The 23,219-nt window shown below is 39.6% G+C and overlaps 1 pseudogene; it reads right to left on the reverse strand.

The window, feature by feature from the left end:
* Positions 1-3,215: 3,215 nt before the first annotated feature.
* LOC138431309 (heat shock transcription factor, Y-linked-like) lies at positions 3,216-22,569 on the reverse strand (annotated as a pseudogene).
* Between the last annotated feature and the right edge of the window lie 650 nt (positions 22,570-23,219).

Raw genomic sequence — 23,219 nt, forward strand, 5'->3', positions numbered from 1 at the left:
TGGCTGGCTCCTCACCCACTTCTGTCTTCACTCCAGCCCCCCGTCCTGATAACTTGTTTTAGGGCAGCAAATAGAATTGTGGGTGCATGGGGGCAAAACAGGGAATAGTTCAATGCCACCTTGTTGGAATGCAGGGTACCCAAGGTGGAACTTACCGTTTGTGCCATTGCACTTAGACACATGGTCCCTGCTGAATGCTGAGATGAGGTAAGTGGTGACTCAGGGGCCCAACCAATTCCAGTTCCTGTTTCCTAACAGAGCAAATGTCACCAGATTGGGAATCTGGAGTTGGATTCCCCCCTGGAGTCCAAAAGTGGCTCATTTTAAGAGGCGGTGGAGGAACATTAGGGTGGAGTTTGGTGGGTGGGGGGATGGGTGGGTAGGGTAGTAGGATGGGGGTGGGGTGGGGGAAGTGGGAAGAGTCCCTTGTAGCTGTGTGTCCAAGTGGGTGCTCAGGGAATAGGTAGACAGGTGCACACAGGAAGCCACAAAGAGGGAACAGAGGGGTCCTCACTCAGAATGTTGTGGGCCATAAGGGGTGGAAGGCTATCAACAGGGGCACAACACTGACCAGAAATGACCTAGATAGGTGCACACCGAGAAAGCAGTTCCCAAAGACAGCTGAGCTCAGAGGTCCTTGTTTTCTGGACACATGAAGGAATGCACAGGCCCTGGATCAGGCCAATGTGACTGGAACTGTGAAACTGTCCAAGGTGATGGGATAATGTGGCACACAGGCACATGTCACTCCACTGTCCAGGGCAAGCGCTCCAAACACTGACCACTGATCTGGAGGTCAGTCTCTGTCATGACTAAATGCCAAGATTTTGTAACCTTTGTGGCTAAGTCACAGAGTTAGAAGCAAAACCTGACATGATTGATGACCAAGTGAAAGAAAGTAACCAGGATAAAGAAAATAGGGTGCTTACCAAAATTGAAGTTCCTGGAGAAGAAAGCTTGTACAGATGTGATATTTGGACTGTAGACAGCTGAATATGGAAGAATTGATGCTTTTAAAATGTTGCTTGGACTGCAAGGATGCTAATGGTAATCAGTCTTGAATATACATTGGAAGCACTGATCCTGAAGCTGAAACTCCAATAATATGGACCGCTGATGTGAAGAACGGACTCACTGGACAAGGCGCTGATGACAGGAATAATTGAAGCCAATAAGAGAAGATGACGACAGAGTATGAGATGATTAGATTGCATCACCAACTCGAACAACATGAGTTTAAGGAGGTTCTGGGAGTTGGTGATGGACAGGAATGCATGACATGCTGCAGAAAACGGGGGTCACAAAAGTTGAACACGACTGAGAGACTGAATTGAATTGAACTCAAATGTAGAAGTACCTATATTTTTCCATGCTAATATAGTGATGCTTGTTTTCCTCTATAATCTATATTTTATTTATTTTACTTTATGAAAATCTGGAAGCTATTTTTTTGTGAAATTTGGACTTGTCTATACCTCATATATGAATCTAGGTGGTGGTTTTCTACCATTAAGTGTGAAGTTCTGGATACTTCAAATATGACAATATTGGGACTGCTTTTTGAAGATATGAAAAACCTCTATGACAATGGAATTATCTCTATTACACAAATGCAAATCTGGGCACCCCTGTTTCTTAATGAAGTAAGCAGTTTGCTGTATTTTTAAGAATATACACCAAAACAAAGGATTGATTCCATGAAGTGGGGAATTGTTTGTTTTTACTGTATCAAAACCTAGGTACTGAGTCTCCATCATGGAATTTAGACTTCTCTATACTTCATATTTGAGTTCAGAGTGGAGCTTTTCCTATAAGAAATATGGAAATCTCTATATTTCATATGAAGCACTGGTTCTTCAGCTACAGAAACATCTAGTTCCCTTTTTGCTTATGTGTCTTGAACATTTGTGTGTCTACCCACATGAGCTTGTTACTCACATTTGTGAATTTTTCTGGGTGGATGTATGTCCAACCACAGCTGACAGAGATGAATGTTACAGACCGTGAGATATGGAACAAGCAGGAGGTTGCATCAGGCATCCACAGAGTGTGGGACACTAGTCCATGCATCTCTGAGGTGGTCTTGTTCAAGACAGGAATGAGGAAAGGTTGGCCAGTGACAACTCAGGAGTGTGTTCACAAATTTTGATTTACATCAAGAGGCACAAAGAAGCTCACAGTTTCTGCAGTGTTGATGTGTGTGTGTGTGTTTACCAGGAAAAGGATATGGAAGGCTTGAGGACTCATCTAGTGCAAACCCAGTGATATGGGGCATTTAAAACATAGCCTGTGGACCTCTCAGTCTATGAGAATTGGGCTGGCCTGTTGAAATGATGGGTATAAATGGATCCAAGTCTGTGAAAAGGTGAAGGTCCTTCAGAAAAGAGAAGAGACTGGAAAGAGGAAGAACGGGAAATAAGCTACTGCACTGGAGACGTTTTCCTTGTGGTGCCTCAGGTCAGCCCATCAAGGGGCACAACTCACTCTCTGCATGTCGCAAACAATTTCAGCATGTGAGAGAAATGTCATGATAAGGTAGGGTCATTCACTGTGAAGGCACAGGCATCCTAGAAGAGAGGAGGTGACCTTGGCTCTGTCCATGGGCTTCCAGCCTATGTGACAGTGCAGAAAGGTGAAGAACGTGCAGAGTTGGGATATAGGGATTTCCCCCTTTGCCAGTTTGTGCCTGTGAGGAAGTGAAGATGGCAAAGAAGAGGGTGTGAACTCCTCTTTTCCTGTGAGAGCTGCAAAATTATAGCTTGTTACTGAATGACCATTGACAGGAAAATGTTGGACTCCACCAAAAAAGCAAAACAAAGCAAATAAACAAAACAAAACACACACAAAAAAATCGTGTCCAAGGCAAAGGAAAAGTCAAAACAAGACCGTAGGAGGGGTGAATTTGCATTTAGAATTAATACCTACCAGCCAAGGTGAGATTGCTCATTAAAACTTTTGTGCACCTATAACCAGGGATCCAAAAAAGACAGAGTCAGAGCTGCTTTTCAGTGATTGAGTTTCTCCTGCAGAGGTATGGGTCAGCAATGGCCTGACAGGGAAGTGGTCTGTCTGCTACAGACCTTGTTCATGCAGTTTGTGACATAAGCGCTCTCAGAGGAGGTAACCCACCAAAAAGTGGCCTAGTGCACAATCCACACATTTCAGCATAATTATTCTTAAGAAATTCTTGTACAGGTAAGGAAGTTTTAGGACTACTACCAATTGCTCAACCTGGGGATCTGGCAATGGGACTGAGAACGTGCAAGGTATTTGACCTTATAGGCCAGTTGGATTTGATTACAGAATTTCCACAGGTCTGAAACAGACAGTTTGAGGGCACAAACAAAACCTTGTATTCACCAGGAGGCAAAAGTAAGAGCAGTGTTCCCACAGGAGACTGAGCCAGACTTACCTGTGACTGTCCAGGAGTCTCCAGAAGAGGCATGGTCCATGAATGGGATGCAGCAGGGTGATAGGCCCTGAATACAAGAGTGCTTGCTCATGTACTTTTGAAGAAGGTCCCAATTACTTTCATTATTCATACCATAGTTAATCCTCAGTTCAAACAACAGGGCCTGAACGTAGCCACACCTATCAAGAGTAAATTGGATTAAAGGTTTATTGAATATGGCCCCATATATCAAAACAGGACCCAGATTCACTCATAGTCTGTCTATTCCATTAGGAAGTTTCCATAAACCTCTTATCTTTAGGGAACAAATAGCAGACAGAATGAAGTCCACAATCACAGAAAACTAACCAAGCTGATCATATGGATCACAGCCTAGTCTACCTCAATGAAACTATGAAACATGCCATGGTGGGCCACCCAGGATGGATTGGACATGGTGGGGAATTCTGGCACAACGTGGTCCATTGGAGAAGGGAAATGGAAAACCCCTTCAGTATTCTTGCTTTGAAACAATGAACAATATGAACAATATTGAACAATATGAAAAACCAAAAAGATAGGAGGCCGAAAGGTGAACTGTCCAGGTTGTTTGATGCCCTATATGCTTCTGGAAATCATTAAAGAGGAAGAAATGGAGCCAAAGGAAAAACAATACCTAATTGTGGATATGACTATGGATAAAAGTAAAGTTTGATGCTGTAGAGAGTGTTATTTCATAGGAACCCAGAATGTTAGGTTCATGAAAGAAGGTAAATTGAGAGTTGTCAAACAGAAGATGACAAGTGTGAACTTCAGACTTTCAGGAATCAGCGAATAAAAATTCACTGGAATGGACAAATTTAGTGTCAGATAACCATTCAAAAGCCCAAGTGTATATATAAATGCACAATGAAATAGACAGACATTGAGATAAAGCCTCATGTTCCTCTGAAATATTTCAGAATATAAAATGTAACTATCTAGGTGAACATGAAAATTTAATATTGAAATAAAAGAAATGCAAGAATTTGTTGGCATCACCAACATAAATTTTAATCTTCATTATCCTTCATGATCAGGCTCCTATTTGGTAGATCAGTTGTAATTAGTATGACTTTCATATAATTAAGATGGCTGATGAGTTGACCTTCAGAGATTGAGGATGTATCAGTGATTATTGACACTGGGAACCATGCCTGCCAGTTGCAGTTTAGGAAATATTGATCCTTTAAAACATACAAATATAATAGCATCAAATAATACACCTCTACTAATAGTTTTAAATACTTACCTATTCGAATTTATTTTGCTCCTCATGTAACAATACATTCTATTTCTACACCAAATACCACTTTAAGTAGCTTCAGGATTTCTCTCTGGTTCCAAGCTGGTGCTGCTAAGTCACTTCAGTCGTGTCCGACTCAGTGCGACCCCATAGATGGCAGCCCACCAGGCTCCCCCGTCCCTGGGATTCTCCAGGCAAAAACATTGGAGTGGGTTGCCATTTCCTTTTTCAATGCATGAAAGTGAAAAGTGAAAGTGAAGTCGCTCAGTCATGTCCGATTCTTAGCGACTCCATGGATTATAGCCCACCAGGCTCCTCTGTCCATGGGATTTTCCAGGCAAGAGTACTGGAGTGGGGTGCCATTGCCTTCTCCATTCAAGTTTCTAGGGGAACTTAAAACTTAAATTTGTTACACTTAAAATGTCTTAGTATCCAACTCTTCTAGCTTGTGGTGGTAGAAGCATGACTGGTAGTTCTGGCTAGTATTTTTATATTGCCTGATAGTAGGTCTTAGCATGTGTCAAGAGGAGAAAATTCAATACTGTCACCGCCTTGCTGTGTGACTGTGCCCTAAGGTCCTACTTCTTTGTTAGATTTTTGAAAAGGCATTCCTTTCTACACACTTGGTCTTCACAGATCCATCATTCCGTCTCCACAGAGTCAAAAGTGCTTCCCTCCCAGGTTGGCTTTCCAACCCCATGTTTCATCTTCCAGGCCTTATGCACACTAGTTCACCTGCACTGCAGCTTGGGGGATGCAAGACCACACCACACATTCTCTGATTCTCACTCTAGACAAACTAAAAGCCATCAGCTTCTTGACCTTGCTTCCTTTCAGTCAAAAGTAATTTAAGCTTAGTGAGGTGACTTACCTGAATCCTCAGTCTATTCCTTATTTCTCCATCTCCCACCCCAGGTCACAGGATTGGTTCTCTTCCTCTCATCCTCCTTCTCCCATCTTCCATCCATTCTTCCCAATTATGTCTAATTTTCATATAGTCTTCTCTGTTGAGTAAGGTCTTCTGCTAATATACATTTGATATTCTGGAGGAATGTTCCCTTTATAGAAGGATTATTTGTGATTCCTCCATGAAGAGAGTTGTACTCAATGTGCTCTTTTATTTTCTGCCAAATCGGAAGTTCTGATTTTCTTTCTAGGCAAACTAGGTAATTCCTTTAGACATGCCGGTAAAACAACACACATTACTTGACATGAATTAATCTTTTTGATGGGAGGTTACATATGTACTCACACAATTGGTACATCACTGACTTGAACATGAAGATAAGCACATTAATTTTTCCTGAAATTTCTGCTAATGAGGAATTGTCTTCAGCTTGAGGAAACATAGTTCTTTTCCAGATAAGAGGTGGTGCAGGAATTGGTGTCAAAATCAGTTCCTGAAAATATCTACTTATTTATAAAACTGACCTGACATTTTCTTAGAACACAGATTCCTTATTTCTGTCCTGAAAACTGTTTTAAGAGGATGTCAAATGTCAGAGACTGCCATGGGCATAATTTAATTCTTGTAAAAGAAGGTGGCAAGTGTCCAGGAATGTAGCAGTATGTAGATGGTAGCTTGAAAAAGAGAGACAAATAAATAAATAAATAAATAAGAACAGGCAGGTATATTTAGTCATACTCATGTAATCTTAATAGGTAAACCTTAATTGGAATTTAATCATAGAAAACAGAAGAGGGTTTCATCAAGTCATCTACATCTATTTAATTGTCTCTGTTACTGGCTTAGACTGTGTGTGAAAATGAGGTCATTCAGTAGTGTCCGACTCTTTCCGACCCATGGACTATAGGCTACCATTTCCTTCTCTCGGGAATCTTCCAGACCCGAGTACCAAAATGGTCCTGCCCTATTGCAGGCAGATGCTTTATCATCTGAGCCACTAGGGAAGCCCTTTGACGGTGAAGGCCATAATATATTGTGGAAAAATTTTAAAGAGATATGAATACCAGACCACCATAGCTGTTTCCATAGAAGCGTGCAGGCAGGTCAAGACACAGCCGTTGTAATTAGACAAGGAATAATGAACTAGTACAAAATAGGGAAGGAAATACATCAAGGAGATATATTGTCATCCAGCTTATTTGACTTCTGTGCAGAGTATTTCATGGAAAGTAACTTGCTGATAGAAATTGAAGCTGGAAACAAAATAACTCTGAGAAGTATGAATAACCTTAGTTACAAGATGACAACACACAAATGGCTGAAAAACACTAGGAATTAAGAGACTTCTGATGAAGGTGAAAGGGGAGATTGAAAAAGCTGGATTAAAACTCAGTGCAAAAACAAACAAACACACACACCAAAAAAACATGGAATCTGTTCCCATCAGTTTGAGATATTTCGATGGGAAACAGTTGAATTAGTGGAAGTTTTCACTTTCTTAACATCCGGTATGACTGTGTGATGTGATGGCAGCCGTGAAATTAAAGGCACTTGCCACTTGGATGAAAATATATGACCAAACTAGTAAACCTATTACAAAACTGAGAGGTTATTGAACAAGACCTGAATAGTCAAAGTTGAATTTCAGGAGTAATGTATGGAGGAGTGAGCAGGAACCCAAGATCTGACTGCCAAATATGATGCTTTACAACAGTAGGGTTGGAGAAGATATGCGAGACATCTACGGTGAGCATGGGGTTTAAACGGGTAAAGCACGAAGGAAATAATTTCTGAGCATTTTCAGAAGGACTGATGCTGCACATGAAGAGCCAATATATTGCTCTCCTGAGGCCAAGAGCAAAATCGCTGGGAGGAAGCTGATACTGGGAAAACTTGGGTGCAGGAGAAGGGAACAACAGAGGACAAGATGGCTGCAAAGTATCACTGACACAAATTTCTAGGCTTTGAAGAAAACTCTGGGATATTTGAAGGGCAGGTGAGCCCAGGGTTCCTGGTATACCTGGAGTCACAAGAGTCTGACAAGTCTGAGTGACTGAACATCAAAAAATTAGAACTGGCAGAGTTTGGGAGGTGGTTCAGATTGCATGTAATGTCTGTCATTGGAAATGGAATGATAAGTGAGATTCAGGACAATTAAAAGAACACAGCTCTTTTCAGTGTCCTTGATTTCCTCCCTCATATTTTACTTCCCACAATGTCTTTTTAAAGCTTCCCAGAGGAGGAGAAAACCTGCGGTGTCATATGGTATTCTGAGATGGAACCCTTATCCCACCTGTCACTTGGATCTACAACCTTAGCCTTAGGCAGAAACAGGCATTGTCTGTAAATATCTGCTAGAGCTGCCCATCTTCTCATGTCTTAACAGGCATGGTATGTGATTTTAAGGATGAGGTGAGAGTGAAACAAGCTTATAGCTTCTCAATCAACCTCTCTAATCTAGGGAGAAGCATCTTTGAGGTTTTTCCCCTAGTTGCCCTTAGGAATGCTTACAAGGGGTTATATTACTGAGCATGGAAGTATGTAGGAGACTGTATCCATTTTGACGTTTCTGCTGGCCCTCTGTGAATAGACCATTCCTCTTCACTTAATGTCAGGTTTTAACTTCAGATAAAGGTTGAGGACTGTGGAAATGTGTGAATGCATGTGAAAGTCCCATAAAACTGAGGACATGGAGTACACAGTTTTCCTCTTTGAATCAGATCTCAAGACTTTAGGCTTTATATATTTGCACTATCAGTGCATCTCAAATATTCATAAAATTATTATATGATGATTGCTGCACAGAGTTGAATCCAAAAGTCCTGTATTGTCATCATCTTAGCAGTTTGGTAGGACTTGGAAATTTAAGATATTATGTAAGAAGTATGTGGGCCATGTTATAACTTACTTCTATTTTAACTGTCTCTCTGATACTCTTGGGAAGGGGAAAAACAAGGTCTACCATGTGGGAACAGAATTAGAGATTGCATCCTTAGATTTTTGATTACTATGAGTGTTTTTTGTTATCAGTGAGTGTGCAGCCTCCCGTAGGAAGATAGTATCCTATTATAGGAAGGCCTGGTTGAAACTCCAGGCATATAGTTAGCCTTCTCTGGTACTGCCATATTAGCGGGTGTGTGTTTTGCTATTGCCAGACATAACTAACATCTAAGAGTACATCATGAGAAACGCTGGACTGGAAGAAACACAAGCTGTAATCAAGATTGCCTGGAGAAATATCAGTAATCTCAGATATGCAGATGACACCACCGTAAAGGCAGAAAGTGAAGAGGAACTAAAAAGCCTCTTGATAAAAGCGAAAGTGGAGCATGAAAAAATTGGCTTAAAGGTCAACATTCAGAAAATGAAGATCATGGCATCCAGTCCCATCATTTCATGTCAAATAGATGGGTAAACACGGGAAACAATGTCAGACATTATTTTTTGGGCTCCAAAATCACTGCAGATATTGACTGCAGCCATGAAATTAAGACGCTTACTCCTTGGAAGAAAAGTTATGACCACCCTAGACAGCAAATTCAAAAGCAGACACATTACTTTGCCGACTAATGTCCGTCTAGTCAAGGCTATGAGTTTTCCTGTGGTTATGTATGAATGTGAGAGTTGGACTGTGAAGAAGGCTGAGCGCTGAAGAATTGATGCTTTTTAACTGTGGTGTTGGAGAAGACTCTTGAGAGTCCCTTGGACTGCAAGGAGATCCAACTAGTCCATTCTGAAGGAGATAAACCCTGGGATTTCTTTGGAAGGAATGATGCGAAAGCTGAAACTCCAGGACTTTGGCCACCTCATGCGAAGAGTTGACTCATTTGAAAAAAACTCTGATGCTGGGAGGGATTGGGGGCAGGAGGAGAAGGGGACGACAGACGATGTGATGGCTGGGTGGCATCACTGACTTGATGAACGTGTGTCTGAGTAAACTCCAGGAGTTGGTGATGGACAGGTGTGTTGCAATCCACGGTGTTGCAAAGAATCGGACACGACTGAGCGTCTGAACTGAACTGAGCAGAAGGTCCCACTTAATTTTTGTTGGTTTATTGGGAGTGTACCATAGTCTGTAACAATGTCAGGGTGGAGTAGCTTGGTTATTATTGAAATACTTTAAACCTCTTAAACTCATCCAGTTGTCTTTCACTTTGAAAAATGAAAGCAGGCATTTGTGCCTCTTTATATTTTTGAATTAGCCAATACTTCAGCCGAAATCCCTAGCATAAAAGTCCACAGGAGAACCTAGACATGAACTCACATACACATTCTTAATGTGCTGTGTGAACACACACAAGCACAGTCTCAGTCTTATATGCTCAAAACACAATCGTGAAAGGAAACTGAAAACCAAGGACTCACAGAAGGACTCCTATGAACTTCACAGAGTACTCTGTTATTTGTTTTTAGGCTTAGGGTAGAAAGTTATTTTGTATTTGAATGATTTCACTCTAGTGCATTTTAAGTCAGAATGTTTTAAAATATATAACTTCTTCTCATGTGTTTGTTAGCTATCCGTATGTCTTCTTTGGAGAAATGTCTATTTAGTTCTTTGGCCCATTTTTTTTATTGGGTCATTTATTTTTCTGGAATTGAGTTGCATAAGTTGCTTGTATATTTTTGTGTTTAGTTGTTTGTCAGTTGTTTCATTTGCTATTATTTTCTCCCATTCAGAAGACTGTCTCAAAACCACAATGAGGTATCACTTCACACCAGTCAGAATGTCTGCGATCCAAAAATCTGCAAGCAATAAATGCTGGAGAGGGTGTGGAGAAAAGGGAACCCTCCTACACTGTTGGTGGGAATGCAAAGTAGTACAGCCACTATGGAAAACAGTGTGGAGATTCGTTAAAAAATTGCGAATAGAACTGCCTTATGACCCAGCAATCCCACTTCTGGGCATACACACCGAGGAAACCAGAGTAGAAAGAGACACATGTACCCCAGTGTTCATCGCAGCACTGTTTATAATAGCCAGGACATGGAAACAACCTACATGTTCATCAGCAGATGAATGGATAAGAAAGCTGTGGTACACATACACAATGGAGTATTTCTCAGCCATTAAAAATAATGCATTTGAATCAGTTCTAATGAGATGGATAAAACTGGAGCTATTATACAGAGTGAAGTAAGCCAGAAAGAAAAACACCAATACAGTATACTGACACATATATATGGAATTTAGAAAGATGGTAATGATGACCCTGTATGCAAGACAGCAAAAAGACAGATGTGTATAGCGGTCTTTTGGACTCGAGGGAGAGGGAGAGGGTGGGATGATTTAGAAGAATGGCATTGAAACATGTATACTATCATGTAAGAATCGAATCACCAGTCTATGTGCAATGCAGGATACAGCATGCTTGGGGCTGGTGCACGTGGATGACCCAGAGGGATGTTGTGGGGAGGGAGGTGGGAGGGGGATTCATGTTTGGGATCGCATGTACACCTGTGGTGGATTCATGTCAATGTATGGCAAAACCAATACAGTATTATAAAGTGAAATAAAGTAAAAATAAAAATTAAAAAATAAAATAAAATATATAACTTTAGTCTGCATCTCATGGGATCTTAGAATATTGTTCATGGAAGACTATTCTGTGGTTTTCTAAAGCAAGAATAATGCAGGGTAACAATATGGAAGTCACTTTTACTTCATTAGGCCCTACAGTTACTTTTTTGTTGGTTATGTTTTAAGCATCCAGTTTCATCCTCTAAAGTTCTCCCATAAACATTTCTACTTTTGGCCCCAATTTTTGCTGTAATTACCTCACTTAAAGTTTTGCTTTTACTTTTACAATTTTCAGTTCAGTTCGGTTCAGTTCAGTCCAGTCAGTTTTGTTGGAGTTTTGCGACCCCATGAATCGCAGCAAGCCAGGCCTCCCTGTCCATCACCAACTCCAAGAGTTCATTCAATCTCACTTCCGTTGAGTCTGTGATGCCATCCAGCCATCTCATCCTCCGTCATACCCTTTCCCTCCTGCCCAAAGCCTCCCAGCATTCTTTCCCAATGAGTCAACTCTTCGCATGAAGTGGCAAAAGTACTGGAATTTCAGCTTCATCAACATTCCTTCCATAGTATTTTCAGGGCTGATCTTTTTATTTATTGTTTTATATACTTGGAGACTCACACTCTGAAAGCTGTACCTACCGGGGTCTTCCTGGGACAGGCCATGCAGGCCATGATCCTGCTGAGAATATTCTTTGCCTTTCAATCACTTTGGCAATTGCACACTGTGCTTTTGCTTATACATGAAGTTTTACCTTTACCGAGGACAGTTTGGTTTCTTTGATTTTTGCCACTTGTACAGACTGTTACAATATTTCTTTTTTTCTCTTTTTTTAAAATTAATTTTTTAATTTTTACTTTATTTTACTTTACAATACTGTATTGGTTTTGCCATACATTGACATGAATCCACCAAAGATATACATGAGTTTCCAAACATGGACACCCCTCCTACCTCTCACCACACAACATCTCTCCGGATCATACCTGTGCACCAGTCCCAAGCATACTGTATCCTGCATCAAACTGCATAGACTGGCAGTTCCTTCCTTACATGATAGTATACATGTTTCAATGTCATGCTTCCAAATCATCCCACCCTCTCCCTCTCCCTCTCCCTCTCCCTCTCCCTCTCCCTCTCCCTCTCCCTCAGAGTTCAGAAGTCCGCTCCACACATCAGTGTCTCTAAGCGGTCTTGCATATAGGGTCATCATTACCATCTTTATAAATTTCATATATATGTGTTAGTATGCTGTATTGGAGAATTTCTTTCTGGCTTACTTCACTCTGTATAATCGACTCCAGTTTCATTCATCTCATTAGAACTAATTCAAATCCATTATTTTTAATGGCTGAGAAATACTCCATTGTGTATACGTACCAGAGCTTTCATATCCATTCATCTACTGATGGACATTTAGGTTGTTTCCATGTCCTGGCTATTATAAACAGTGCTGCGATGAACACTGGGGTACACGTGTCTCTTTCTACTCTGGTTTCCTTGGTGTGCATGCTCAGAAGTGGGATTGCTGGGTCATAAGGCAGTTCTATTTGCAATTTTTAAAGGAATCTCCAGTGTTCTCCATAGTGGCTGTACTAGTTTGCAGTCCCACCAACAATGTAAGAGGGTTCCCTTTTTCTCCACACCCTCTCCAGCATTTATTGCTTGCAGACTTTTGGATCACAGCCATTCTGATTGGTGTGAAATGGTACCTCATTGTGATCTTGATTTGCATTTCTCTAATAATGAATGATGTTGAGCATCTTTTCATGAGTTTGTTAGCCATCCGTATGTCTTCTTTGGAGAAATATCTATTTAGTACTTTGGTCCATTTTTTGATTGGGTCGTTTATTTTTCCGGAATTGAGTTGCATCAGTTGCCTGTATATTTTTGAGATTAGTTGTTTGTCAGTTGCTTCGTTTGCTATTATTTTCTCCCAATCATAAGGCTGTCTTTTCACCTTGCTTATAGTTTGCTTTGTTGTGCAGAAGCTTTTAATTTTAATTAGATCCCATTTGTTTATTTTTGCTTTTATTTCCAGGATTCTGGGAGGTGGATCCAGCTGTGATTTATGACGGAGAGTGTTTAGCCTATGTTCTCCGCTAGCAGTTTTATAGTTTCTGGTCTTATGTTTAGATCTTTAATCCATTTTGAGTTTATTTTTGTGTGTGGTGTTAGAAAGTGATCTAGTTTAATTATTTTACAAGTGGTTGGCCAGTTTTCCCAAAACCACTTGTTAAAGAGATCCTCTTTACTCCATTGTATATTCTTGCCTCCTTTGTCAAAGATAAGGTGCCCATAGGTGTGTGGATTTATCTCTGGGCTTTCTATTTAGTTCCTTTTGATGTATATTTCTGTCTTTGTGCCAGTACCATACTGTCTTGATGACTGTGGCCTTGTAGTAGAGCCTAAAGTCAGGCAGGTTGATTCCTCCAGTTCCATTCTTCTTTCTCAAGATTGCTTTGGCTACCGCTGGTAGCTTGAAAGGGATTGCATTGACTCTGTAGATTGCTTTGGGTACTATACTCATTTTCACTATATTGATTCTTTCAATTCATGAACATGGTATATGTCTCCATCTATTAGTGTCCTCTTTGATTTCTTTCATTGGTGTTTTATAGTTTTCCATATATAGGTCTTGAGTTTCTTTAGGTATATATATTCCTAAGCATTATATTCTTTTCGTTCAATGGTGAATGGAATTGGTTCCTTAATTTATTTTTCTACTTTCTCATTATTAGCATATAGGAATGCAAGGGATTTCTGCATGTTGATTTTATATTCTTCAAATTTACTATATTCATTGATCAGCTTTTGTAATTTCCTGGGGGAGTCTTTAGGGTTTTCTATGTAGAGGATCATGTCATCTGCAAACAGTGAGAGTTTTACTTCTTCTTTTCCAATTTGGATTCCTTTTATTTCTTTTTCTGTTCTGATTGCTATGGCCAAAACTTCCAGAACTATGTTGAATAGTAGCGGTGAAAGTGGGCAGCCTTGTCTTGTTCCTGACTTTAGGGGAAATGCTTTCAATTTTTCACCATTGAGGATAATGTTTGCTGTGGGTTTGTCATATATAGCTTTTATTATATGGAGGTATGTTCCTTCTATTCCTGCTTTCTCGAGAGTTTTTTTTATCATAAATGGATGTTGAATTTTGTCAAAGGCCTTCTCTGCATCTATTGAGATAACCATATGTCTTTTATTTTTCAATTTGTTACTGTGATAAATTGCACTGATTGATTTACGGATATTGAAGAGTCCTTGCATCCCTGGGATAAAGCCCACTTGGTCATGGTGTATGATCTTTTTAATGTGTTGTTGGATTCTGATTGCTAGACTTTTGTTGAGGATTTTTGCATCTATGTTCATCAGTGATATTGGCCTATAATTTTCTTTTTTTGTGGCATCTTTTTCAGGTTTTGGTATTAGGGTGATGGTGGCCACATAGAATGGGTTTGGAAGTTTACCTTCCTCTGCAATTTTCTGGGACAGTTTGAGTAGGATAGGTGTTAGCTCTTCTTGAAATTTTTGGTAGAATTCAGCTGTGAAGGCATCTGGACCTGGGCTTTTGTTTGCTGGAAGATTTCTGATTACAGTTTCAATTTCCGTGCTTGTGATGGGTCTGTTAAGATTTTCTATTTCTTCCTGCTTCAGTTTTGGAAAGTTGTATTTTTCCAAGAATTTGTCCATTTCTTCCACGTTGTCCATTTTATTGGCATATAATTGCTGATAATATCTCTTATGATCCTTTGTATTCTGTGTTGCCTGTTGTGATCTCTCCATTTTCATTTCTAATTTTATTGATTTGATTTTTCTCTCTTTGTTTCTTGATGAGTCTGGCTAATGATTTGTCAATTTTGTTTATCCTTTCAAAGAACCAGCTTTAGGCTTTGTTGATTTTTGCTATGGTCTCTTTTGTTTCTTTTGCATTTATTTCTGCCCTAATTTTTAAGATTCCTTTCCTTCCACTAACTCTGGGGCTCTCCATTTCTGCCTTTTCTAGTTTCCTTAGGTGTAGAGTTAGGTTGTTTATTTGACTTTTTTTCTTGTTTCTTGAGGTATGCCTGTGTTGCTATGAACTTTCCTCTTAGCACTGCTTTTATAGTATCCCACAGGTTTTGGGTTGTTGTGTTTTCATTTTCATCCATTTTTATGCATATTTTGATTTCTTTTTTGATTTCTTCTGTGATTTGTTGGTTATTCAGAAGTGTGTTTTTCAACCTCCATATGTTGGAATTTTTAATAGTTTTTCTCCTGTAGTTGACATCTAATCTTAATGTATTATGTTCAGAAAAGATGATTGGAATGATTTTGATTTTTTTTAAATTTATCAAGGCTAGATTTATGCCCACGATGTGATCCTGGAGAAGGTTCCATGAGCACTTGAGAAAAAAAGTGAAATTCATTTTTTTCGGGTGAATTGTTCTATAGATATCAATTAGGTCTAACTGGTATATTGTATCATTTAAAGTTTGTGTTTCCTTGTTAATTTTCTTTTATTTAATCTTACCATAGGTGTGAGTAGGGCATTAAAGTCTTCCACTGTTATTGTGTTATTGTTAATTTCCCCTTTCATACTTGTTAACATTTGTCTTACATATTGTGGTGCTACTATGTTGGGTGCATTATATATTTATAATTGTTATATCTTCTTCTTGGATTGACCCTTTGATCATTATTTAGTGGCCTTCTTTGTCTCTTTTCACAGCTTTTGTTTTAAAGTCTATTTGCAGATATGAGTTTTGCTACTCCTGCTTTCTTTTGGTCTCTGTTTGCGTGGAATATCCTTTTCCAGCCCTTCATTTGCAGTCTGTATGTGTCTCTTGTTTTGGTATCCATTCAGCCAGTCTTTGCCTTTTGGTTGGTGCATTCAACCCATTTACGTTTAAGGTAATTATTGATAGGTATGATCCCCTTGTAATTTACTTTATTGTTTTGGGTTCGGGTTTATACAACCTTTTTTTCTTTTCTGTCTAGAGAATCTCCTTTATGATTTGTTGGAGAGCTGGTTTGGTGGTGCTGAATTCTCTCAGCTTTTGCTTGTCTGTAAAGCTTTTGAATTCTCCTTCGTATTTGAATGAGATCCTTACTGGGTACAGTAATTTAGTCTGTAGGTTGTTTTCTTTCATCACTTTAAGTATGTCTTGCCATTTCCTCGTGGGCTGAAGAGTTTCTATTGAAAGATCAGCTGTCATCCTGATGGGAATCCCCTTGTGTGTTATTTGTAGTTTTTCCCTTGCTGCTTTTAATATTTTTCTTTGTGTTTGATCTTTGTTAATTTGATTAATGTGTGTCTTGGGGTGTTTCACCTTGGGTTTATCCTATTTGGAACTCTCTGGGTTTCTTGGAATTGGGTGATTATTTCCTTCCCCATTTTAGGGAAGTTTTTAACTATTATCTCTTCAAGGATTTTCTCATGGTCTTTCTTTTGGTCGTCTTCTTCTGGGACTCCTATAATTCGGATGTTGGAGCATTTCATATTGTCCTGAAGGTCTCTGAGATTGTCCTCATTTCTTTTAATTCATTTTTCTTTATTCCTCTCTGATTCATTTATTTCTACCATTCCATCTTCTATTTCACTAATCCTATCTTCTGTCTCGCTTTTCTACTGTTTGTTGCCTCCAGAGTGTTTCTGATCTCATTTATTGTGTTATTCATTATATATTGGCTCTTTTTTTATTTCTTCTAGGTCCTTGTTAAACCTTCCTTGCATCTTCACAATCCTTGTCTCCAGGCTATTTATCTGTGATTCCATTTTGATTTCAAGATTTTGGATCATTTTCACTATCAATATTCAGAATTCTTTCTCAGGTAGATTCCCTATCTCTTCCTCTTTTGTTTGGTTTTGTAGGCATCTCCTGTTCCTTTACCTGGTGAGTATCCCTCTGTCTCCTCATCTTGGTTATATTCCTGCGTTCGAAGTGGCCTTTCTATATTCTGGTAATTTGTGGAGTTCTCTTTATTATGGAGCTTCCTCACTGTGGGTGGGGTTGTATCAGTGGCTTGATAAGGTTTCCTGGTTAGGGAGGCTTGTGTTGGAGCTGGGTTTGTTCTCTCTGGAGTACAGTGGAGTGACCAGTAATGGGTTATGAGATGTCAATGATTTTGGAGGAACTTTGAGCTGCCTGTATATTGAAGGTCAGGGGTGTGTTCCTGTGTTGCTGGAGAATTTACATGGTATATCTTGCTCTGGAACTTCTTGGCCCTTGGGTGTTGCTTGGTTTCAGTGTAGGTATGCAGGTGTTTGATGAGCTCCTATCAATTAATGTTTCCTGGATTCAGGAGTTCTCTGATGTTGTCAGGGTTTGGACTTAAGCCTCATGCTTCTAGTTTTCAGTTTTATATTTATAGTAGCGTCAAGACTTCTCCACCTATTCAGCAATTATGATAAGACATCTAGGTTAAAGATGAAAAGTTTCTCCACGTTAAGGGACACCCAGAGTGGTTCACTGAGTTACATGGAGAAGAAAAGAGGCAGGGGTAGTTAGAGGTGACTGAAATGAGATGATGTGGGATCAAAAGAGGAGAGAGCAAGTTAGCCAGCATTCACTTCCTTATGTGCTCTCCACCGTCGGGACCACTCAGAGGTATTCACAGATTTATACAGGGAAGAGGAGAGGGAGGAAGTAGACAGAGGTGGCCAGGAGGATAAAAGAGGGAAATGAAAAGGAGAGAGACAGATCCATCCAGTACCCAGATCCTGAAGTGTTCTCCACCATCTGGAACAGAGAGATTCACAGAGTTGAGTAGAGAAAAGAAGAGGGAGGGAAGAGACAGAGACCACCTGGTGGAGTAAAAGGAGAGTCAACAGGAGGAGAGAGTGGTCAAGCCAGTAATCTCACTCTCAAGTAAAATTTTAAGTATACAAATTTGACAACAAATACCAAAAAGCAAAGGTTAAAAATCTAGAGAAGAGTTTGGATTTTCAAAAATACAATATTAAATAAAAGAAGAAGAAGAAGAAGAAGAAGAAGAAGAAGAAGAAGAAGAAGAAGAAGAAGAAGAAGAAGAAGAAGAAGAAGAAGGAGCCCAAGAATTATTGAAAAACAGCAACAACCACACAAATACTATATGTGGTCTTTGCTTTAAAAAATAGGGTCATTTTTTTTGAAAAGTAATACTAGGTTATAAAAATAAAAATTAAAGGAGAAATAGAGGACTTAAATATTTTAAAAAGTTTAAAAAAATAAAAAGAAAAAGAAAAGAAGAAAATACTACCACACAACAACATCAGCAAAAAAAAAAAAAAAAGAAGAATGAAAAAAAATGATCATAAAAATAGTAAAGATATATCTTGCCCTTTCTATGGTGTTGTGCACAGTGTGGCTCACTTCCAAGGTGGTTTCCTCCACTTTTCTTCTGTCTGTTGGTCTCTTCAGTATCTGATTTCCGTCCTGACATGGGGTGCGGGCAGTGGTGGTGGACAGCTTTTTTTTTTCTTTTTTCAGGCTCCCTTGTTCAGTTGTGCTGTGGGGAGGGAGGGATTCTGCAAACAAATAACACTGGCTTGTGCATGCAGTGTCTAAGTCCCACTGGGCCTTCCCCTGCTCATGGGGCACACCGCTCAGGCTCTACGTTGCTCCACTAGGAACAGTCTGAGGCTGGCCCTAGGCTGCATGCACCTCCCAGGTCTAAGCCACTCAGGTTTGATGCTCAGGTAGCCCTCAGAGGTGCAGATTCACTGGGGACTGCGTTTTTTGTCCTTCCCAGGTCCAAGTAGCTCAGGCATTTGGCAAGCACGGTCACTGCGACGCATCGCCTTTCCCGTCTCTGCTGCTCAGTTTTCTGGGTGTACCACTGGCGCCCCTTGTGAGGCAGATGGTGACTGTCCAGAACCCCCAGAAGTCTTAGCAAAGAAGCCTGCTTGCAGTTTGGTAGGTAAAGTCTCTCTAGGGCTGTGATTGCCCCCTTCCAGCTCTCATGGCTCTGGCTGCCTGTCACCATTGGGGGATGGTCTGTAGCCAGCTATTTCTGTTCCATCCTTTGTTCTTGTGTGGTCCTGGTGGCGTCTTATGTTCAAGCTTTTCACTTGGTAGATATCCCACAGTCTGGTTTGCTAGCCCAAGTTAGTTCATTCTAATTACGCGCAGGGTGTTCCCGCCTGGTTCTTAAAAAGTACTGCAGCCCACACCTCCCGCGCTTCTCTGCCCTGTCCCCGCTTGCTAGTGGTGGAGGCAGGCATCTGAACTGCTTTTCCGCTGGGGGAGTTACTGTTGGGCTTGTAATCTGTTGGTTTTAATTATTTATTTATGTTTCCTTCCTGTTATGTCGCCCTCTGTGTTTCCAAGGCTTGCCACAGACTCGGCAGGGAGAGAGTTTCTTGGTGACTGGAAACCTCTCTTCTTAAGATTACCTTCCTGGGATGGGATTCCCTTCCCAGGACGGAGCTCCCTCTCTATCTCCTTTGTCTCTTTTTTCTTCTTTTTTTTTATTTTTTCCTACTTGTTTTTGAAGACAATGGTCTGCTTTTCTGGGTGCCTGATGACCTCTGCCAGCATTCAGAAGTGGTTTTGTGGAATTTGCTCAGTGTTGAAATGTTCTTTAGATGAATTTGTGAGGGAAAAAGTGGTCTCCTCGTGCTATTCCTCCACCATCTGAGGACCCCCAGGGCTGATCTTTTTAGCATGGACTGGCTGGATAACCTCACAGGTGAAGGGACTCTCAAGAGTCTTCTCCAACACCATAGTTCAAAAGCATCAATTATTCTGTGCTCATCTTTCTTCACTGTCCAACTCTCACATCCATACATGACCTCTGGAAACACTATAGTCTTGACTTGATGGACCTTTGTTGGCAAAGTAATGTCTCTGCTTTGCAATAGACTATCTAGGTTGGTCCTAACTTTCCTTCCAAGTGTAATCATCTTTAAATTTTATCGCTTCAGTCACCATCTGCAGTGATTTTGGAGCCCCCCGTCCCCCCAAAAATAAAAAGTCTCACACTGTTTCCACTGAACCAGTTTCCATTATTTTACAATTAAAGTCTGAAACTCTTTCCATTATTTTGCAGTTTTAGCCGCGAATTACATAGTATATACATAAAGGAAAGAAACTTAGAATTCATATACATTGTATCCGTAATATATCGAGCCATTTTGTTTATACTTTTGAGAATTAAAGGCACCAGTATGTCGAAGCCATCTGGGAATTGATCACCAAGTTAACGGATCATGTAACCAGGCTTCCTTTGGTTAGATAATTGAATTATAGGTTAATAATATGCTTTCATGAGGAATACAAACAGTAGCTTTTCAACATGATATATGGAATGTCCTTATCCATTTATTTTCAAGATATCACAGAGGACTAAGTGAATTAATCTTGTTCTTTTTGAGAAGGACCTGCCACTCAAAGAAGAATATGAAAAAAAGATAAAAGGGAATGAGAAAGATTATCAGTATGTGGCAATGGAATGGAAGATGGAATCGACTTTAAGGTGATAATGCTCAAAGCATGCAAATTTGACTAAATAGTAACACACCTGAAATCGAAAACAAAGCCATTGGACTTTGGGCTTGAAATGATAACTAAGAGCTCCAATTTCAATAGCTCTTACAATGGCTCCAAAGTGCTCACCCCTCTAAAGCATAGTATTTTCACTTACATTTAGTGAAACGTTTCAGTGAAAGAAAAAGAGTGTGTTTTGTCGACCACTCCCTTATCCACAAAGATATTCGACAGATTTCACTGTCCATTAGCTGCAAGAATGAGAACGTTGAACTTACCTTGGTATTGTCCAAGGGAGTTACTATACCAAAGCAGTGATATGACTTGATATTGCCATTGCCATCTGAAGGAATGACCACAAATTTGAGATTGCCAATATTTCTAGGTAGTCTTCAGGAGAGTGTGGATAGTCCAATAAGCAGGGACTCTGCTCAGAAAATTTCGAAGTGAAATATATTTAAGATCAACCATTGATTTTGTTCCTTGCTTACTCCATGAGGACCATGAGTTGCATCTCTCTTGCAGGATAGGAAAGGGCTGTCATGGGCTGACTTACCACTATACCTTACTGGAAAGGTAGAAGGCTCCACCATCAGTCCAGAATAACTGCTCTGTAATGGAGATAAAATGTGGCTTTGAGAAGTAACTGCAGTTGTAGTAGCAAAGTCTTCAACGTGGCTATTAACTTGAGTGTACCTGCTATGTGAGTGCCAATTGAAAATGCTCAACGTTTTTAAAACAGCAGGTTGATCTACCACAAACTGGTCTGTTTTTCTAACTGATATTGCTGATGGGGAAGGTAAGTCACATGGAGATTAGGGCACTTGTATTAGCAAATATCTGGCTTGTATGAGGCTTTTGTATGAAAGGCACATGTAAACTTGTGGAGGCTGAAAATGCACTCTCTCCACTCATTTCTGGAAGAAAATCAGAGTTATGATCATCTTTGTTGTCCCTTCCTTTAACTAAATTCTTGTTATCACAAACTAATGAAAATATTGGAGACACATCGTTAATCCCAACTCTTCTTTGCATTCATACTAAAAGTTGGGGAATGGTTTGTTTTGAATTTTGATTTACAGTAGGTCTGTAACTAAAAGCAAAATATTAAATTATTTAGCTTTTTTATGAACAAAGGTAAAACTGACAAAGCTAAGCTATAAAAATGTATTCCTTTTAAACACCAATTAAGTAGTGTCAAATATAACACCTCCATTAGTAGTTTTAGCAGGTAACATGTTAGAAACAGTTATGTTCCTCAACTAAAAATATGTTGTATATATACAGTAAATAATACTTTAAGTAGCTTCAGAGCTTGTATCTGGTTTCACGTTGCTAGGAAAGTTTTTTTAAATGTCCAATAATTTAAACTCCAGGTGTTCTCAACTTCAAAACTTAAAAGTTTTTCAAAAATTTTCTATTTCAATTTCAAATTCCATTTTAGCTACATATATGAATATGCTTTCTAGGTCACGTTATTTAATCTTACATATTGCCAATAAGTGAGATTTTGGAATCCCTTGCTCAAAAGAGAGATGTTTTCTTCTTCCAGAAAGTCCAGTAGTGAAGCAGATCTTTGAAAACTTTGCCGCTCTTCACTAAACCCATAAAGGTTAAGCTTTTAAACTTTTAATACTATTGGTTTCAAATATTCTGAAAGGCTCCTTGCCTTCCAAGACCTCTTTCTTAAGAAGTTCTTCATTGATCACTATCTATATGCCACTCTCATCCCACCAAATAGATTCAAGCTGATAATTTGCAACTATATTTCAAAGTTTTAGGGGAAATGTGAATGAAAGAAAATCATTCAGCTCATCTGTTTCAGAGACAGACTATGTGTAGCATGGCCTTTTGATTACAAGATCCTCAGACAAAGCCTGAAAAGTATATTCTTCAATCATAGATGTCAAAAATGAGTCCCCAGTAAGTGTATAACCATACAAAGGAGATCTAATGGAGGTTTCTGAACCAGTTGATTCAGCCTTAGGAGGCCCAGCTTGAATTTCTGAAGAAATATGTGCCATCTCAGAGAAATCTTTCTTCAGGTACTTTTCTCATTTGTCTGATTCTACACACTGTAACTTCAAATGCTGCTTGGCTGGTATACAGAGAGATACTCTCTAGACCACCGCAGTGGTTCTCAAAGTCAAAAAGCTATGACATCACTAAGTCACTGGTCTCCAAGCAACTGAAGGGTAACTGTGACATCACAAAGTTACTGGTCTCCTTGGAAATAAAGGGACATGTTAAACCAGGGTTTACTTCAGCATCAACTTAAAATACAGACTGCTTAAAGAAATAGTAACCAAAGCCATGAAACCTGCAAAACCTCATTCCTAAAGAATTTTTACATGGAAAAATCACATCAATAAATCTACTTGATATCTGAAATAAAAGGTATTTATCACCCTTCTATACACACATTCTTAACATCCATTACTGGTACTGAAGCAAACTTGGGTGTATTCACTGCTGTGCAGTAAAATCAGTAAACTGACTGTGGTTTTCAGTGAAAGCACATGTTTATTATAGGACCGGGCAAGGTATCCTAGCAGTCTTTGGTGCTTCAAAGGCCCAAATCCCCAAATATCAAGGTAAGGATTTTAATGACTAATCACATACCACGGTTTGGGGGCATTCTACTTATAGTCTGTTACTGAGGATACTGGGAGTC

Source organism: Ovis canadensis, chromosome Y, assembly GCF_042477335.2.
Source record: "Ovis canadensis isolate MfBH-ARS-UI-01 breed Bighorn chromosome Y, ARS-UI_OviCan_v2, whole genome shotgun sequence".
In the NCBI taxonomy this organism is placed as follows: Eukaryota; Metazoa; Chordata; class Mammalia; order Artiodactyla; family Bovidae; genus Ovis; species Ovis canadensis.